Here is a 20,422-nt window from a genome sequence, read left to right on the forward strand (position 1 = left end):
GTGTAAACGAACGATCGATCAAGCAACGAGCGAGAAATCGTTCATTTTGATCTTTCAAAAACTTCTCAAATCGTCAGTGATCGTTCGCAAAAAATCCGCAGATCGTTCCATGTCTTTCAACGATTTCACCTATGTATGAGATAGGCTTAAGCGATCGCAAAACGATTTTTCCATACGATGTATCGTTCTGTGTAAACGCTGATGGTTATGAAAAAAGCATACTTCATTCTTAATCGTTAATCGTGCGATCGGGCGAATTATCGCTCCGTGTAAAAGTACCATTACATACTCATCAAATATACATTATATTTACTGGGAGTGGCACTATTATATATCCACTAATTTATCCTTAAAGCGAATGTACCATCAGGGGGGGGAGCAGACCGTCTGCCTCCAGCGCTTAACCCCCGGGTGAATCAAACGTTACTGTATGCCGGAAACGGGCCGTGGTTCAAAGAAAGGACCGCAGCGCCATTCTATACATAGGCAATACTTAAAGCGAATGTACCTGATTGTACGTTCGCTTTAAATCCAATTTAGTTCTTTAAAACTTTCTAAGCATGCATAATTATCATTATCGCCTATTGTCTATTCTGGAACTGAAATAGATAACCACCATATCAGTAGTGATCCCATTTCCTCAGCCACCACCACTATTCCAACCTTATGATGTTGCAATATCCTATAGTTAATAAACCCCTATGGTTTTAGTTAAGAAAAAAAAGCTGAACAAGTTTGCGGGGTCTGTTATCTTCCTATTGTCATTGAGTTAAACACCATCTGGAAAAATAGCGATTATACACTTTATCATTTTTCTCTTCTAACTTAAGTAAACTAGAGCTATCATCCGGTACATGAGAAGTGTTGACACATAATGATACAATGTATTGTTTGTCGGGACTGACTGAACATCACAACAGGACACAGTGTGTAGGAGAAGAGGTTATAATAATATCAATATGTTATGAACAACACATCTCCAAGAAGCAGAAAGTTAGTGAAATCCGAGCTGTGACCTGCAATGCTTCTCAACCTCTTTAAGCTGTGAGTTGGTGGCTCAGCTGTTGGGATTAAGAACAGATAGCTGGCGGAAATTCACTACAAACATGTTGTCTTGTGCCATGAAAAAGGCTAAACTAATGCTGCGTTTACACGAAACGATAATTGGCCCAATCGTACGATTAACGATGTCGAAGTAACAATTTTTTTTCCATAACAATGAGCGTTTAGACGGTACGATATATCGTACGGAAATTTGTTTTGCGATCGCTTAAGCCTATCTCACACATTGGTTAAATCGGCGAACGACTGTTTACACGGAACGATCTGCGAATTTTTTGCGAACAACGATTTTAGAACATTTTGTAAGATCAAAATGAACGATTTCTCGTTCGTCGTTTGATCGTTCGCAGTGTTTACACGTACGATTATCGTTCGAATTTGATCGTTATCGTGCGAATTTGCACGATAATCGTTGCATGTAAACTCAGCATAACTCTAGTCTTTAATTCCTACCTGTTTGCACAATCTTTCTCCAAGTGTAAAGTTTGTATATTAGTGATTTCAGAGTCAAAAAGCTCAATTTATAACACTTGCTGATGACTGTTGGCACCTGTTTGGGACATGAATGAGAATATACAAGAGAATGTGACAGATATGGGCCTAAAGGTCCCCCATAAACTTTATAGCTATGCTGGCCAAACCTTCTTCCTGTTGTTCAGGGAGTTGTATGGCTACCATTAGGCAGATACCTATGAAAATGCAATCTGGTGTTTGTTTGTTTTTCAGTTAAAGCAATACTGTATCCACCCCCAACCCAAACCGCTGGTACCGTCCATTTAATGAGAGTAAGTCCTTCCCGGCCATGTTTTTTAAAATGCGCCAGGTGCCTTGGTTAAAAAATGATATTTTAATCTGCAGCAGCTGAGTCAATGTGGCATGACCTAGAGCAGTGGGTCAAACTTAAATTCAAAGTGGGCAAAAATGAAAAAATTGGACAAAGTCGCAAACCAAAATTGATAATTATTGAAGCGTGCATGTGGTAGTCCTGGCACTGTCAGAGCAGCATGCGGTGTTCATGGCACTGTCACTGGCGTGTGTCTCCCAGCCATCCCTCCCCAATAGTCTCATATAGTAGCCATCCTTCCCTCCCCAATAGTCTCATATAGTAGCCATCCCTCTCCAATAGTCTCTTATAGTAGCCAGCCCTCCCCCTTAGTCTCATATAGTAGGCAGCCCTCCCCCATAGTCTCATATAGTAGCCAGCCCTCCTAATAGTCTCTTATAGTAGCCAGCTCTCCCCTGTAGTCTCATATAGTAGCCAGCCCTCCCCCATAGTCTCATATAGTAGCCAGCCCTCCCCAATAGTCTCATATAGAAGCCAAACCTTCCTAATAGTTTCATACATATATATTTTAATAAATATATAGTCTCCTGCCAAGTGAAAGTACTGTAACTAAACATGTGCATCCGCCATTACGGCTGCCATGTTTAGCAAATTTGTTGACAAATCACGGATAATTCTCTTCACAGAATGAGGCAAATTGACAGGGCACTGACACATGGCATTTTGCATGTACAGCAAATCACCCAATTGCTCTGAATGTAGCATCAATCTGTGCAGTGCCCAAGCAAGTGCAATTGTCCTGAATTGTCCTGGGCAAGTATTACAATCTCACAGTGATGCCAATGCAGGGAAATAACAGTAAGCTGATTCTCATTTGTTCCAACTTGCTCCATGGTGCCATCTGTAGTCTTGTTTAGCACATTACACCTATGCAAGCCAAACAGCTCCCCCAGTATGTCCTCTGCAAGTGAATCTACTGTGAATCATTATTACAGTCATGTGTCACCTTCTCTACAGTTTCTCTATGAATGATTTTACATTACTGCAGAAATAGATTTTGCTTACAGAATAGGCATATTGCTATTTTTATGTGAACCAACTACAATAGGTCAATAGGGAATCATTTACTGACATTGAGCATGTGGCTACTGCGGTAAGATTCTGGAATGAAGACCCAAAAGTGTCCTCAAAAGCATAAAACTTATGTTACTGCAACGCAATGCTGTCACATTAAAATTTCTTGTTTTAGAAATGTGATAACAAAATGTTGACCTGAGCACGAGACGTTCTGTTCATAAATCTGGTCTTTACTGACCTCTAGAGGTTTATTGTGTTATGAATGTTGTGAAACCAAAGGCTTCACAAGCAGGAACACCACACTTCATCATACTTTTTGCATTTGCAACTGCTATCTTGCATCGTTCTGTTGACTTGCAGGTCCAACCTGTAATTGAAACAAGATAAATGTTCTGATTGTTTTGGTGTCTGAATACAGTTGCATCTCTACACCCAATACTAAAGGCCCTATTCCACGGGTCGTTTAGAGGAGCAATATCGTTCGTATTCGGCCGATATCGGCCGCTACGAACGATATTCGACCCGTGGAATAGAGTGCAATGATCAGCCGACATCGTTCATGTCGGCTGATCGTTGCAGTCGCTTGTTTTTCAACATGTTGAAAAACAAACGACTGATATAGCAGCGATCTGCTGCCGTCGCTCCGTTGAATAGGAGCATCGGCAGCAGACTTGCGCTTTGAATAGCGGCGGCAGCGAGCGGGGAACGAGGAGCAAACGAGCACTAATAGCGCTCGTTTGCTCCTCCAAACGACTCGTGTAATAGGGGCATAAGATGGGTTAGCTGTACACAAATATATGCTAAAGTCAGGTCCAGAAGTATTTGGGCAGTGACATCATTTCCTTCATTTCTGCTCTTCTTCACCACCAAAGTAATCAGTATGTGATTGGAGAGTAGACATTTAGCTTAAATTCAAGGGGTTTAACATAAAACATTTAACTAACCGTTTAGTCAAAAAAATATATAATTATTAGAAATTATCATGACTCGAGCATGCTTGAATATGCTCACTCTCCATTTGAATACCAGTGGCTAAAAAAGTTGATGCAGCACTAGGGAGACCTAGAAAACATGTGTGGTGTCCCTAGTGGTGTTGCTAGTTTGTACACCCTTCGCAAAAGCCTGTACTCCAAGTTTTGCCACTAGATGTCGCTACTATTTATCTATATACTTGTATATTGCACAGCTGTGGTAAGTAACAAGTTACTGTTTATTTGTGATTGGTGCACCAATGAGAGCTCTTCCTTTTCTCCACTTATCTCTAATCTTTTCTTTGCACTTTCTTCTTCACCACTCACAGGAGTTATTACATACCCTGTAGCAAGTTGTCACATGGGGAGAGGAAGTACACACCCACACTTAAGGAGTCTTATCCAAGTTATGGTAGAGAGAGGATGCAAGACAAGGCGGTCCCTGCTGTAGTTCAGCTGGGCCCTGTCTCGGCCAGGTCCCCTTTCAGGGACAAGAGAACAAGTCCAGTGTAGTGTAGTCTGGAGTGTGGTAGAAGGACACACATGGGAGACACAAAGACCTTCTTCTTAAAAGCTACCTGTATCCCAACTATGTAGTGCTAAACCACTCGAGAGAGCACAAGTCAGGGATCATCCCAACCCATGCCGTGAACATCTCTTAAGGTGCGGGACAGTATCCTGAAACAAGAGGAACTGATCCAGACAGAGCAAAGTTGCTACAAGCCTATGTACTGTATCTCGCAGCGCAGGTGTAACCAGGTAATTTTGGCTACCTTACTCAACTCAGGTTACAAGGACTGAGGCTTGTGTCACCTTGTTAGGACAGGTCACCCGACACTGCAAGGCAATAGGTGGTATCACAACAGAGGTCAAAACACAGGCACAATTATTCTTTTACTCTCAAGTACTTTCAAGTATTCTACTTCTTCTAAAGTTCTGGCAGAGCACAGTACTAAATTGGGTTGGGACTCTTGAAACAAACTCTTATCCACTACTCTAAACTCTTATGATCTACTCTACTCCGCTATTCCGAGCTTACTCTACTTGTCTGCATGCAACCAAGTCAGCACTATTGGTCTACCTCTTAAGCTCTCAGCACAGATTCTGTCCAGTCAAGTCAGAAGTCTATTGTCAGCTGATGTATTAAGTGTTCCTTCAGTAAACAGTTTATTTATGCTAAGATGACTCGGTGGTTATTGCTCAAGCACCTACACCGTCCTTGGGTCATCTCTGTGGGTGGCAGTACCGACAGTCCGAATGGGTCAAAACTCCGCTCCGGACCACCGTCATAAGTACCCAAGGGACCCCCTCACAGCCCAGCAGGTCACCGACGACAGGGAAAGGGTATTGCCAGCCATCCTAAAATAAAAGCAGGTGTGCCTCCATACCTGTGTGCCCAACCGGCACTGGCGTCACGACAACCTACCATCCGACTGAGCTATACTCCGAGCAACCACCACAGTAGTGGCGTCACACAGCACCATCTGGCAAGTGACCGGTCAACCATACATGGATAGAGCCATAGGCCCAGACTCCCTAGGGCTGCAGGCAAGTTCATCAGCCATCAGTATGCAAATGCCGAAAGGGCAGACTCAAGCATGCTAATCTCCAATCATTATAGAAATCAGGAATACTGGGATGCAAAGTCTGTCAAAAACACACACACACACACACACTTATTTCTTTAGGCTTTGTCATTCCACTTAAGAGTATATTACTTTTACAGTCCCTTACCCTTCGTAACCCATTCTCTAACCCTTAGGGCCATATTATACGGCCTAATAAGCAAGACTGGTGCTCTTTTACAAGTCTTGAGGATTGTGCAGGGCTGCACAGACATTGTTAGTGATGTCCATGCAGCCCTTGCTGCATATATAAAATAATATAGAAAATAATAACATAATAACAAACTCCCAAAACTTTACTAAGCATCCTAAAGATTGTATTACTGCTTAATCTAATCATATTCAAAATGCAAATGCAGGTTATATTATGCACCTTTTCTTGATTGGGATACATAACAACCTGTGCAGCGGGATGACATCTTTCATTTTAGAACAGTTGTTTCATGATTTTTTTTTCTTCTTTCATGATTTTTTTTTCTATTTCTCCCTCAACAACCATGAGAACTGAGATCCCTTTTCCACTGGGTAAATGGAGCAGCAGCAAACATGGTCCAATCTGCTGTATGCACTGTCTATAACACAGATGTCAAACGTGCAGCGCTCCAGCTGTTGCAAAACTAGAATACAAATCATGCCTGGACAGCCAAAGCTGGTTTAACACCTGTGGTCTATAGGATTTCCCACAATAACCAAGGACATCACTTAGGTACTTTTTGGAGTCCCGTGGAGTGTAACCCTCTTTGAAGTGTATCTGTCTCTTTAAAAATAACTTATGATATTGTAATGATTTGATTGGTCAGGGTCCCAATTGTCAGAATGATTCGGATGAGAAGTACATGGTAAACACTTCTCTTTGTGTCCTCTTTGCGTAAAAACGAGATGATCCAATAGACTTACTTTAAAGGGGTAGTGCGGCGGTAAAGAATTATTGACAGAATAACACACATTACAAAGTTATACAACTTTGTAATGTATGTTATGTCTGTGAATGGCCCCCTTCCCCGTGTCCCACCCCCCCCCCACCCGTGTACCCGGAAGTGTGGTGCGCTATACATACCTGTCACGTGCCAAATCGTCTCCGATCTTCAGTCTGCGATGTCATCTTCGGGCGGCCGGGCCGAATCCCTCCGAGCATCCTGAGTGCCGGCCGCCCTCATTAGCGTCATCGGCTGCTCAGCCGGGATTGGCTGAGCATAACTGTGCTCAGCCAATCGCGGCTGAGCATCTGATGACGCTGAAGAGGGCGGACGGCACTCAGGACGCTCGAAGGGATTCGGCCCGGCCTCCCGAAGACGACATCGCAGACTGAAGATCGGAGACGAGTCGGCACGTGACAGGTATGTATAGCGCACCACACTTCAGGGTACACGGGGGAGGGTGGTGGGACACGGGGAAAGGGGCCATTCACAGACATAACATACATTACAAAGTTGTATAACTTTGTAATGTGTGTTATTCTGTCAATAATTCTTTACCGCCGCACTACCCCTTTAAGGTTCTGTCTTGGTCATGTGACAAAGCTGGGAGAGAACACGCTTAATGTACACTTCTCCCGACTAATTATAGCGAACTAGAGATTATTGGGGGGAGGAGGGGGGTTGTCGCACCTCTGTGCCCCCTCACCCAAGAAATCTCTAGATTGGCTCCTCGACTCCTTGGCTCCTTGTTATGAATGTGACCCGCAGCTCCATTCATTCTCTATGAAGCTGGGGGAAAGAGCTGAGTTCTGTACGCCGATCTAGAGATCACTTAGGCCAAGAAGGTTGGAAACCCTACGATCTCATATCCTGTGCATAGGGAAGAGTAAGGTTAAATTGAGAAATATGAAAACCCTTTAAGGGTTTGTCTTGGACACAGATGTCCTTAGAGATGTGTACAATAGGGACACAAATTGGTGCAGAGCTTTAAACGTAATGTATCATTTAGATTTAAAAGAGCATTGCTATACGATTTTATTTATGTATGGTGGCTACCTTTTAGTGTCTGTAAAGTAACATTAATTTTGCAGCAGACAACAAATGACACTGTATCATCCATTATGACCCTAACAAATCACCATGACATAGTATGGCTTACACCTTTTTAGGCCCCTATACTATACTTAATGTACCAGCAGGTATAACAAATAGATCTACTGTAGCTAGCTTAACCCTGGCCTTGGATGTAAAGTTTTTAGCGATGCACCAAATTATCAATCTCCATCTAATTCTTAAAGACAGAAGTCATTTTTTTGCCACTAACACAAAATAAACAAGACCTTTAAAAGCTGAGAAGTCAATAATGTAATTTGATACAACGGAATGGCTTGTCCATAGATTTTTCATGTCTTTATCAGTTTAGTAATGTTTTTTGTCACACAGATAGATCAGTTGGGTGATGCTGTAGCAGCATGAACGTTTGATTTCCGCTCACTGTCAGTGTGATGTGTGCGGTGATATCAGTATCTTGGCCTGCATTATACAGGAGAGCACAAGACAAATTGTTTTTTGTGAATAAGTCTACAAGAGGCCTATCCAAGTCCTCCTTTCCACATGATATCATAAAACATGCTTCAACGATAGAAGCAAGTGAGATATGCCACGGAGATATGGAATCATTGCCTTCCAAGTCACAGAATTATATTACTCATGGTACGATTAACACGATTCATTAATGCTTTCCATAAAATGTTGGCTTTAACTGTGGTTTGTTATAACACATAATATTTGCTGACATTTGCAATGCTAATATTCTATTTTATGATAAAGCATGGAGTTTGGGTTGTCTTAAAGGGAACCTGTCACTCCGGCCAGCAAACCAACCCCCCCCCCCATCCCACCTGAACCCACCCCACTCCTGGACTGGGAGCAGCATACATACCCGCTCCTGTGTGTCCTGCTCCCAGTGCCCATCCCACCTGCTCCAGTGATTTCCTATAGCTATCGGACTGATCTCTGTTCATTTGTATTTTGAGCGCACAAATGAGCCGCAGCCAGATCGAGAGCGGCACACGCAGGAGCGGGTAATGTATGTGGAGGGGGTTCAGGGGTAGGGTGGGTTCGGGGGAGCTGCCCGGGGGTGACAGGTTAACTTTAGTAAGGGATGCTTGGGCATATGACAGTTATAAAGGGGTTTCAGTACTTAGGGCCCTTCTATAAGCCACAGGAAAGACTCACTTAGTAAGGATTTGATCCCATACAGTGGTACAGATAGAAATCCATATAATGTTCAATCATGTTTATTTTGGTGGTGAATTTTCTCCTGCAGAAAACAACAAAAAAGTGTTGTAATTGTGCTGGTGAGAATACTTCCCATAGACAGCTGTGCTCTCATTCTGTTTGAACCAAGAAATTCCTTTGATAGTTACAATGCCAAATGTGATAAATGTCTGTAATTTGTCTTTAAAGGGTTAAGGAAGATGATCAGTATACATAATACATGAAGGAACTTAAAATCTGAGAAAATATGGTCTAAAATAGATCACAGGTGTCAAACTGCGGCCTTCAAGGGAATGCAGAGGTGATCTTATCTAGGTCACAGGGGTCAATACAAATGGGGAGTTTGTATAGAGATGAGGATGGTGCTGGAGCGAGGAGCCTAAAATATTTGTTTGCCAGATCCTGTGAAGACGAGTCATGGTCGGAGTAGTCTTCGTGATGGCTGGAGCCAGATAAAGAAGAAAAGAAAAAGTGAATTACTTTGATTAGCAAAAACATCCCCTGCAATTCATACAGAGAAGAGGCCTCCTGTGAGCCACTGGATGTAACTGCACTATAATCACTTCTAAGGTCTGCAGAACCTGTTTACAACTAGATCTACATCTATATGGTCACTGCTGAGGAAGAATACTGCTCTTTATAAAGTAGATTTTATTTTGTAACAATATAATGGTATGATCCAGTCACTCTATAGTGAAGATAGTGGTCATGGTGTTTATTTTATTCAGTGACCATATAAAGCTTTAGCTTGGGCTGTCCAGGCATGATGAGAATTGTAGTTTTCCAGCTGGAGGACATGAGTTTGACACCCCTGTTCTAGATGAAAGGGTAATCTTCTTTAAGGGGTTGAGGCCACTACATTAATTATAATCAATGCAGGAGAAGATATTCCTGCAAATTATTGGAGGCATATCGGAGGCATCCAATTCTTAACAGAGTTCATTATAGAGTTCACCACCCTGTAATTCCCTATTGTTTACCTAACATCACCACATTGTAATTAAGTTGCATCACAGAGACAAAAAAAAAATCGAAACTGTGTGAGGCGAGGTGTTGAGCGTTTCTTCAGACATGGACATTACGCAACAAGAGTCTCATCTCTTATATCATTAAAACTTTCCTCATGTTAATGAATTATTTTAATTTGGAATATTAGACAATGTTATGAAGCCCATTATCTAGATGCTCGTCTTAGGGCAGTATTACACGGCATGATATTAAGGAGAAAGGTGGCGCTGACCTGTCAGCTCCATGTTTCCCGCACGCATAGGCAGCAAGCAGGGGGTTTTGGGAGCTGCAAGTGGGGCTGCCCGGATGATCGTCCTGGTGGCCCATTAAAGAAATCAGCAGTGACTCCGCTCCTATTACACGCAGCGACATGCAGCAGACCGGGGCTATACTTATTTTGTTAGAACATGAAACACGAAATGATTATTTTTTTTTTACAGTTTTGTTTGTCTTAGGCTGTGTTCACACACTGCATTTATTTAGCTATTTTGACACTATTTTGCCACAAACTGCCCAATCGCAGTAAATAGCGCTATTTTCTCATAAAAACAATAACCATATCAAAATATGAAATATCAGATCAGAACACTCAAAAGGCTTAAATGGGTACTCCGAAGAAAAATATTGTGTATAAATAAACTGGTGTAAGAAAGTTATAGAAATTTGTATAAATGTAAAAAAAACTTAAGCCTTATCAGCTGCTGTATGCCCTGCAGGAAGTGGTGTATTTTTTCCAGTCTGACATAGTGCTCTCTGCTGCCACCTCTGCCCATGACAGGGACTGTCAGGAGAAGCTTTCTGTTGGGGATTTGCTACTACTTTGGACAGTTCCTGGTACAGACAGAGGTGGCAGCACTGTCAGGCTGGTAAGAATACAGTCCATTTATATGATTTGACCAAATCACGTTGCTGTGAAAAGCATGTTATCTCACCTTGTACATCGCAGGATTTGTTGAGTATAGAAATAAGTTAAAGAAGCACTTCAAGTTTTCTTTTTAGTCCATATAATGCACACTCGCCATCAGTATTCCTGTAGTGCCATGTTTTACCTCTGCATCCATTGGTATTGAATTATCTCAATTTTTTGTTAAAAAAAAAAAAACAATTCTGCCAACCAATACCACATATAATCTCCATACTGCTACTAAAGAAAAAAGGATACACACAGACTGATATACCCCTAAACAGTGCAGTCTCCAAAGACCCTATAAGTGACCACATAATGTTAATAAGATGCCAGCAGTTACCAGCCTTATAGCTGGCATTTACGAAACCATAAAATGCAGCCTCTGTACATTGAAATGAAATATGAATTTGTTTTTACTGCATTCATTTTTTATGTTTATGTTAAATTTGATTACCGCTATGGGATTAGATTGAAAACCATCATGTGATAACACGTTAAGAGTTTGTAATTGTTTAATTGTTACAGGGTGATTCTGGCTTTATAGCATTTACTACAGAATGACAATATAAACACTGGTCGTGGTTTCAAAAACCTTAAAGTGTTTATGGTTTTTTTAGTTTTGGATAAAATGACTAACCTAAGCCTATGTAGCTGGAGGGATCAATAAAAAAACAGTACATATACATTACACATTATCAGGTGCCTAACAAAGCGCCTATGTACATTGTCTTAAAATGATACTGTCACCACAGTTTTCCTTGGTGCTTTTATCATTGTAGGATAGCCTCACTAAGATGGGGCTTAGCTTCCATTGAACAGTCTCTTTCTGCCATAACCTAGGCGACATGTGGCTATCAACACTGGCCCGAAGCAGGGGGAGAGGGGGCTCAATGGATTCTAAGCCTAGGTGACACTGTGCACCCATGAACTAAGGCATATTTAGAGCATGAAGAAGACAAAGACAAGTTTAATATAGGTATATATGGATTGTGCAGCTGGTAAGCTTGTGGATGGTGCGGAGAACCGCAAAGTATTACTTTAAGAGTAGCTTCACACGTACCCAATCCGCAGCAGATTTTAACGCTGCGAGTTTGCAGCGAAATCCGCTGCAAATCCTGGTAGTGTGAAGGTCTATGGGGTTACATATCCGAAGCCGAATTTTCATTCCACTGCGGATATGTAACCCGGCCCCTTCAACCCCTGTCGCCCGCAGCCCCCTGCTCTGTGCTGCAGCTGTGTGTGAGGCTCCCGGCTCCTGTTGGTCCCCATCAGCCAATCAGTGCTGCCGTCATGGGGAGCGAGGGGAGCCGGGTGCCTCACACACAGCTGCGGCGCCGAGCAGGTGATGTATGCTCTGGGGGCTGCAGGGGGGGGGGGGTGTTTAAAGGGGTTACATATCCGCAGTGGAATAAAAAATTCCTCTGTGGGTATGTGACTCTTTCAACTTCACACTACCAGGATCCGCGTGAAATCCACTGCGGATCCGGTACGTGTGAAGACACCCTAAAAAGTTATATAGCACTCATAGAATTCTTTGGGGTGAGCATGCCAGTCACGCTCACACTATAACTACGATAATTACTATAATTACACTGCATGTAAGGAGTCCATGTGTGGTGTTCACCCTATTGGGCTTCTGGCTACACAATTGTTGGTGCCAGTGGGTAACCATGGTAACCTTGGGCCTGCCTGAGGCCCCTGGGCCTGCAATAGGTACCTGAGCACCCAGCAGTACCTGCATTATGTTTGCAGGCAGAATACAAATCTCTTGAGTACTAGTGCAGTGCACTATATTAGCAATTAGGGCATTACATCTCAGTCCCCTTGTTGGCCTACTAAGAATAAATAAAAAAAATATATTTTTCTTTTAAATTCTCCTTTTGTTCACATAAAACACAATGACTGATATCAACAATCAACAAAAACTAGCTCTGTTATTAAGAAGCTATAACATAAAATAAATTTAGTATTGCTATTATTCAAATTCTTGTTAACAGCCATAACATGAAAGCTACAAAGTTCCAAGTTCCCATAGACAAGAAGCTCTCATATGGCTATGTTACTCGAAAAAATAAATAAAGGGGTAGAACAGCAAAAATGTTCTTCTTTCATATCAACTGATGCCAGAAAGTTCTAGAGATTTGTAATTTACTTCTAATAAAAAAAAAAAAAAAAAAAAAAAAATTTCCAGTACTTATCAGCTGCTGTACATTCTGCAGGAAGTGGTGTGTTATTTTCAGTCTCGCTTCTGCCACCTTATGTCTCGAACTGTCCAGAGCAAGAGAGGTTTTCTGTTTGAATCTTTTTATTAGAATTTTATAAAAAAAAAAAAAAAAAAAGTTTTTATAACTGTATACATATAAAACTGTATACTATATAACTGTAACTTATAAACAAGGCACAATGAATATACATATAGAAGTTTGCATTGTATATAATAAGCATATAAACATAGCTAGCAGGAAAAGTTTTCTGGTTCAATGTTTTTTCTTAGTTTTTTTAGAACATATTACAAAAGAGGAAGTCTATAAGCACTGACTTAAGTGCTAACAGTAATGCTACGTTTACACGGAACGATAATTCGCCCGATCGTACGATTAACGATGTTGGAGAAACCTTTTTTTTTTCATAACGATCAGCGTTTAGACGGTACGATATATCGTTCAGAAATTAGTTTTGCAATCGTTTTGCGATTGCTTAAAGCCTATCTCACACATTGGTTAAATCGGCGAACAACTGTTCACACGGAACGATCTGCAAATTTTTTGCGAACCTTCAACGACGATTTGAGAACCTGTTGAAAGATCAATCGTTCGCTGCATTTACACGTACGATTATCGTTCGAATTCGACCGTTATCGTGCGAATTTGCACGATAATCGTTCCGTGTAAACTCAGCATAAAGTTAACATGTTTGTACAAAGTTTTCCAAGAGGATTTGCTACTGATCTGGACAGTTCCTGTAACGAACAGAGGTGGCAACAGAGAGCACTGTGTCAGACTGGAAAGAATACCCCACTCCCTTCAGGACATACAGCAGCTGATGAGTACTGGAAGACTTGAGATTTTTAAATAGAAGAAATTGACAAATCTGTCACCAGTTTTCCTCTGGAGTACTCCTTTAAATTTATCTTACCACATTGAACCAATTTAATCAGAGAGTTACTGCAAGATGACTTTTATATATTCCAACATGGTTCACAGTGCACCAAAGGAGAATTGTAGTTTCCCCAAAATTATGCAATATACTTACAACCGCTTCTACGGATTTCAGCACAAATTTGTTCAGTCTATCCAATTACATTTTATATGTAGCTTGTCTCTGAAATCTAGCAACATGTTAACACTGGTGTAATAAGTTCACTCTACATTTCTGGGATTAAAGGCAGGAATGTAAATAACTTGCTTGGTGTGAATGCAGAAGCAAAGAAGCAGAGGATCGCTGAAATGTGGGTGGAAAATTGTGTAAATGTTATGACACCTTAATTTACATAGCGTTGTACGTGAATGTTTATATTTTGATCTTCTGGGAAATGTTTACAAGGAAAATGTGGAAGAAGTTAATGCATCAAGAGAAGAAATATTTTACATCTTTTAATTTTAGTTATAAATGTAACAGGGTTAAAATTTAAAAGGATCTAGAATCCTAGTCTTATGGTTACAAAAATAGTGCTGCAGTAGCATGAAATAGAATCCATATACAGTATAACTTTCTAATATATAATCCATGTCACTTGTGAATAAATTGCAAAGAAATTACATATTCAGCCTGACTTAAATGGTGACCTTTGTTTCAAACAATATCCATCTGTTTGGTTGCCTACATGATCCCTAACATTTCTGTGTATCACTTAATTTACCAAAAAAATCAATCCTTAAAGAAAGCTTTAAAGCCTTGGCCACTAGGTGCCGCCTTTCCCTGCCGTCTGCTGTCCACTGCCTGTTGTTAGGGGAATTCTGTCTCTAGTCTCTGTTTATAGTCTGAAGGAAAAAAGGGAAAGTGAGGACATGATTTAAACCTTTAAATGTGTTAAAGCCTAAATAAGTAAACCTTTGTTCAGCTGCAGGTTGGAGTGCAGAAAGATGCCTTTGGCCCAGTATGCAGAGACTTAAGAGTACCCACTTACTCACTTAAAATACAGCAGTGGACCATCCACTCTGGGACACTGATCTCTTGACTCCTGTTTTTGAGATTGCATAGGGATTGTGGATAGAGATAAGTGTTAATGGTAGAGAGACCCCTTTAAGGGATACACTGAGTAGAAAAGCGAACAAACTTTAAAGGGGTTGACAGGGGAGCAGAAGACGGTTGCAACTAATGCCATCGACGTTACAGAAATATAGTGCTGCCATTACACATCACATGTGGGTGTGGTTTCACCCACACACAATGATCAGGATATACATCTGCCCTTTCCACTTCTTGAAGGTGTACTTCTGAGACATTGAATCACAGAAAGTGAGCGTCAGGGAGCAGAAAGGCTTCCGGCATCTTTTCCTCCCTTGACCATCCCTTTTAATACATTCCTTAAAAAGGCAGCTATTATTGACATTCAGGAAAAAGGTGAAAGTTACTAACATAACATAGTCTACATAATCCATATGTTAGTCACAGTCAGCTGCATGACCAGAAATGACATGTGACAATAGCCCACAGTACTCTTAACTGCAGTCACTAAAGACAAGTCTTAGAAGTAACCCAGCCATAAAGCCTTCAAATACCATTGTAATTTAAGGTTTCTATTTATACCCTATAGTCACTCAAGGCAATTTCAATATAGCAAAAAAAAAAAAAAAAAAAAATCACACATTTATGTAATTTACTTAGTTTAGCCTTTGTATCTTAATGTGTGTAAGAGAAATATAGCTAGGCACTGCCTCTCCGTCTGCGTATAGCGGGTACCGGGTGAGTGCGTAGTGAGGCACTAAAGGGTGGTGCTCTGCCCAAAAACAGTCCAATGCAAACAAACAGAATAACGAGAAGGCGGCCACTCACCATGCAAGTGCTGGGTTTATTGTCTCATCACCATAATAGGTTACAGGCAGTCATGCTTTGTGCGTCCCACTAAGGCTACGATCGTTTCGCGTTTGCACGCTTCCACTGGCCTCGTAGTACGTAATGACGTGGGCACGTCTAGGTTATATGCCCTGCGTGCCTCACAAGTATAAACATGGCGAGATATTTAAAGTGATAGTAACAACTGAAATGTATATGCATAAAAACCTTATCACCAAACTCACATAAACACACTCAGATCATTACGATCGTTCAATCCAAGGGGGCACAAGGCGCCGGCTTTTAAAATCCACATTGCTTCCCGTTGCAGCAATAATTTTTGACGGTTGCCGCCTCTCTTCGGGGTGTGGACAATCTCTAGACCTGCAAACCGTAATACACTAGGGTCACTATTATGTTGTTGGATGACATGCGAACCTACACCTGTTCTCACAGATTTGTAGTGTTCCCTGAACCTCCCATATAGATGCCTAATGGTTTTCCCCACATAGAAGAAACCGCAAGGACACATCACTGCATACACGACATATTTACTTCTGCATGTAATCATTTGGTTCACGCAGTGTTCATACCCTCCTAAATAGAGGATCCTTGTGCTCATGTTGAACTGGCAAAACCTGCAATGTCTACACTTAAAATTTCCTTTGGGTGCACTGTCCTGTAGCCAATTAGTCCGGGAGCATGCTGCTAGTCAGATTATCCCCTAGAGTCCTGCCCCTTCGGTAAGCTATAACTGGTTTCTGACATGTGATGTCTGCAAGATCGGAGTCTGTCTGTAGTATGTGCCAATGTCGCATGATCGCGGCTCTAATGCGATTATCCATGCTGGTGTGTTTGAAGGAGAAACAGAATCTATCCTCCTCTTCTCTTATTTTGCCTCTATCATTCCCTCCTTCTACTCTCTGGAATGCTTCTTCTATGATGTCCTTGGGGTATTCCCTACTACCCAATCTGACCTTTAATTCGTCTGCCTGACGTAGGTATGACTCTTGACTGGTGTTGATACGCTTTAACCTGGTGAACTGACCTATGGGGATAGCTCTCTTCACATGCTCCGGGTGGTAGCTCTTATAGTGGAGGAGGGCATTTGTGGCAGTAGTTTTTCTGTGGCCCTCAATGAGTAAATAACCCTCCTTCACTTTGACTAATGTGTCCACAAATTCCAGCTGATCTCCACCATAATTAGAGGTAAGTACCAAATTGTAAGTGTTAATGTTATTAAGATACTGTATAAACTCTGAATAGATCTCTGGGGTCCCCATCCACACAATAAAAACGTCATCCACATATCTGTGGAGCGTTTTTATATATTTTATGTATGGATTTTTGGGTGTGAACATGTACTGTTTTTCAAAAGCAGTCAGGAATATATTAGCATATGTACACGATACAGGGGTGCCCATCGCGGTGCCGGTTATCTGGAGGTACCATTCGTTACTGAACATAAAAGTGTTGTTAGTAAAAATTAGCTCCAAGGCCTCGCAAACAAATTGGATGTACCTCTCAGATTTCCCGGCATCTATGAGGGCACGCCTGATGGCATAGATGCCTGCATCGTGCGGTATCCGCGTGTATAAACTTTCCACATCTGCGGATGCGAGAGCATCTCCTTCCTGCCAAACTACATTTTTGATGATTTCAAGAAACTCGCTCGTATCCTTTATATAGGAAGGGGACGCTACAAGTAGGGGTCTCAGAATCCAGTCCAAGTATCTTGACAAAGGTTCTAGCACTGAGCCGATCCCCGCCACGATGGGACGGCCGGGGGGTCGGGTCAGTGTTTTATGGACCTTTGGCAGAAAGTACCACGTCATTTTTTTAGGAAATTCAACAAAAAGTTTTTTGGCTGTACCTTCTGACAATACTTTGTTTTCAATGTTTTTTCTTAGGAGGGATCTGAGTTTGTTCTGGATTTTAACTGTGGGATCAGAAGTAAGTTTTTTGTATACCTTTTCGTCTTTCAACTGCCTCTCTGCCTCTGCAATGTAATATTCACGTGTCATTACAACGGTATTCCCACCTTTATCCTCCCTTTTAATTACCAGGTCCTTTCGGGACCTCAGCCATTTTAGGGCTCTTGTTTCTCTGGTGGTTAGATTCTGAGGATCACGTGGATACACTAGGGACTTAACTTCTTGGAGGACTGCTTTTTAGAACATATCTAGTGGGGTACCGGTTTGTAAAGGAGGGGTGAAGGAGGACTTGACCCCCCTTTAAATTCTGTTATGGGGGTGCTGTCTGTCCCCTCCATTCCCGTATTCATGGGGCTATCTAGTAGTGCTTCTAAGACTACACAATCCGATGAGCTGGCATCTATAAAGGCTGAAAAACCCAGATTACCTATTGTACACGGTATCTCGCCTTCTTTTCTATCTGGTACTAGTGTAGTATTTTTGTTAGAAAACCATTTTTTGAGATTAAGCCTCCTAACAGATTTATACAACTTCAAAGTCCATTTGGTTAAAGTCCTCTGTAACACAGAAATTAAGTCCCTTGCTAAGAAGGGTAATGCAGTCATTGCTCAGGTGGACATCAGACAGGTTAATGACATGGTTATCAGACATGTTACCTGTCTCCATCATTGTCTCCACGACACATGTTTCCTTTTCTGACCCCTCCATTGACCTCTTCCTCTTCTTCCTCCGTCCCCTTCTGTTGTGTTTCCTAAAGGGCCGGCAGTTGTCACTGTATTGATTTGTCCTCTTGTTGCCGCTTGTCCTCTTTCCTCTGATGTACTTGAATCCGAGTCTGTTGTCCAAAAGTCAGATGCTCTCTTGTTCCTCCTTTGTCTGAATTTCTTTAGTTTTTTCGGTGCCCAGTTGAAAACTTTCCCTTTGTCATAATCCATCCGATCTCTCAGGTATTTATCTCTTCTTTTGTCTCCTGTATTGGCATGTTCGGATTGCACTTACTCTTAATTAATGTTTGGCTCTACATAGTTCTCCTGTTACTTTCTCATACTCCTCGTTGTTTCTTTCTAAGACCAGTCGCATGAGGGTTAATGCATGATCGTGATGCGCTTTTTTCCACGCTTGCGTGAACACCTCGTCATCTTGGTACATAGCAGGCTCTTTATAAGTGCGCAAGCCTCTGGGTGCTCTTTCATTGGCATTATACGATTTAAGTGAGTTAATAGTCCAAAAGAGCCGTATTTCCTTTTCCGCTAGGGTAGTGATTCTGTGCTCTAGAGATTTTATGCTGAGCACCTGGAGCTCCTCCTTATCATTGCATAACGAAAAGAACGCACTAGCATTCTGTCTGCCTGTATTCACATTCACGTCCATGGTATCAGGTACTTCTTCATGCTCCATACTGGAGTTCCTCCCCCCGCTCTCTATCGGCAAGCGTGCTCTTAGCTCAAGAGACAAGATCCAATTACAGTGTGTAAGAGAAATATAGCTAGGCACTGCCTCTCCGTCTGCGTATAGCGGGTATCGGGTGAGTGCGATCAAGCCCGGGCGGAGAGAAGGACTCATTGGCTGCAGGACAGTGCACCCAAAGGAAATTTTAAGTGTAGACATTGCAGGTTTTGCCAGTTCAACATGAGCACAAGGGTCCTCTATTTAGGAGGGTATGAACACTGTGTGAATCAAATGATTACATGCAGAAGTAAATATGTCGTGTATGCAGTGATGTGTCCTTGCGGTTTCTTCTATGTGGGGAAAACCATTAGGCATCTATATGTGAGGTTCAGGGAACACTACAAATCTGTGAGAACAGGTGTAGGTTCGCCCAAATTGATAGAGCATGTCATCCAACAACATAATAGTGACCCTAGTGTATTACGGTTTGCAGGTCTAGAGATTGTCCACACCCCGAAGAGAGGCGGTAACCGTCAAAAATTATTGCTGCAACGGGAAGCAATGTGGATTTTAAAAACCGGCGCCTTGTGCCCCCTTGGATTGAACGATCGTAATGATCTGAGTGTGTTTATATGAGTTTGGTGATAAGGTTTTTATGCATATACATTTCAGTTGTTACTGTCACTTTAAATATCTCGCCATGTTTATACTTGTGAGGCACGCAGGGCATATAACCTAGACGTGCCCACGTCATTACGTACTACGAGGCCAGTGGAAGCGTGCAAACGCGAAACGATCGTAGCCTTAGTGGGACGCACAAAGCATGACTGCCTGTAACCTATTATGGTGATGAGACAATAAACCCAGCACTTGCATGGTGAGTGGCCGCCTTCTCGTTATTCTGTTTGTTTCCTTTGTATCTTAGAAATTTAGGCCATGTTCACATGGCGTATTGTACCTCTTTGGTCTCTGCAAAGATCATCCCGGCCGGTACTGCAGGATGATCTTTATGGCCGTAGAGTTTTGATGCAGGCACATCGGCGTGCGCCCGCATCAGAGCTTCCCATAGCACACTGTGAAGCAAGCGTCCGCAGCAGCTCGCTCCACAGTGTACACTGACATGGTTTCCTACGGCCGCTATTCACTGAACTGACATGTCAGTTCTTTGCGGCGCCACTTGGGATCCCGGCCGGAGCGTATACTATACTGTGTATATGCTCCGGCCGGGATCCTATAGAAGAACATGGAGTGTAGCTATGAGTACAAAGTATGGCATTTGTTGCCGATTGCAACAATAGGCGTACTTTTACACTGTGTGAACATAGCCTTAATGTTGCTGGCGGATGGATAAATTCTAATTACTAATTCTTGGGAACCACTCGTGGGATGTTGATGTCCAGCATCATGTGTATCATGAAGTTATGAGGAAAAGGCTTCTTATTTTAATAGGTCTCTGTTTTTATTTATATTATG

General features: G+C 42.0%; 2 long non-coding RNA genes across 2 annotated transcripts in view; both read right to left on the bottom strand.

Moving 5' to 3' along the window:
• LOC138787347 (uncharacterized) overlaps window positions 1–20,422 on the bottom strand; it is a 105,130-nt gene that overhangs the window by 48,418 nt on the left and 36,290 nt on the right. The gene's annotated exons all lie outside the window — the stretch shown is intronic.
• Window positions 1,522–12,304, bottom strand: LOC138787346 (uncharacterized). Its single transcript, XR_011362347.1, has 4 exons — window positions 12,223–12,304; window positions 10,657–10,799; window positions 3,162–3,290; window positions 1,522–1,612 (listed from the first exon to the last, which is right to left on the bottom strand). It is a non-coding gene; the product is annotated as an uncharacterized lncRNA (long non-coding RNA).

Source organism: Dendropsophus ebraccatus, chromosome 3 (genome assembly GCF_027789765.1).
Source record: "Dendropsophus ebraccatus isolate aDenEbr1 chromosome 3, aDenEbr1.pat, whole genome shotgun sequence".
In the NCBI taxonomy this organism is placed as follows: Eukaryota; Metazoa; Chordata; class Amphibia; order Anura; family Hylidae; genus Dendropsophus; species Dendropsophus ebraccatus.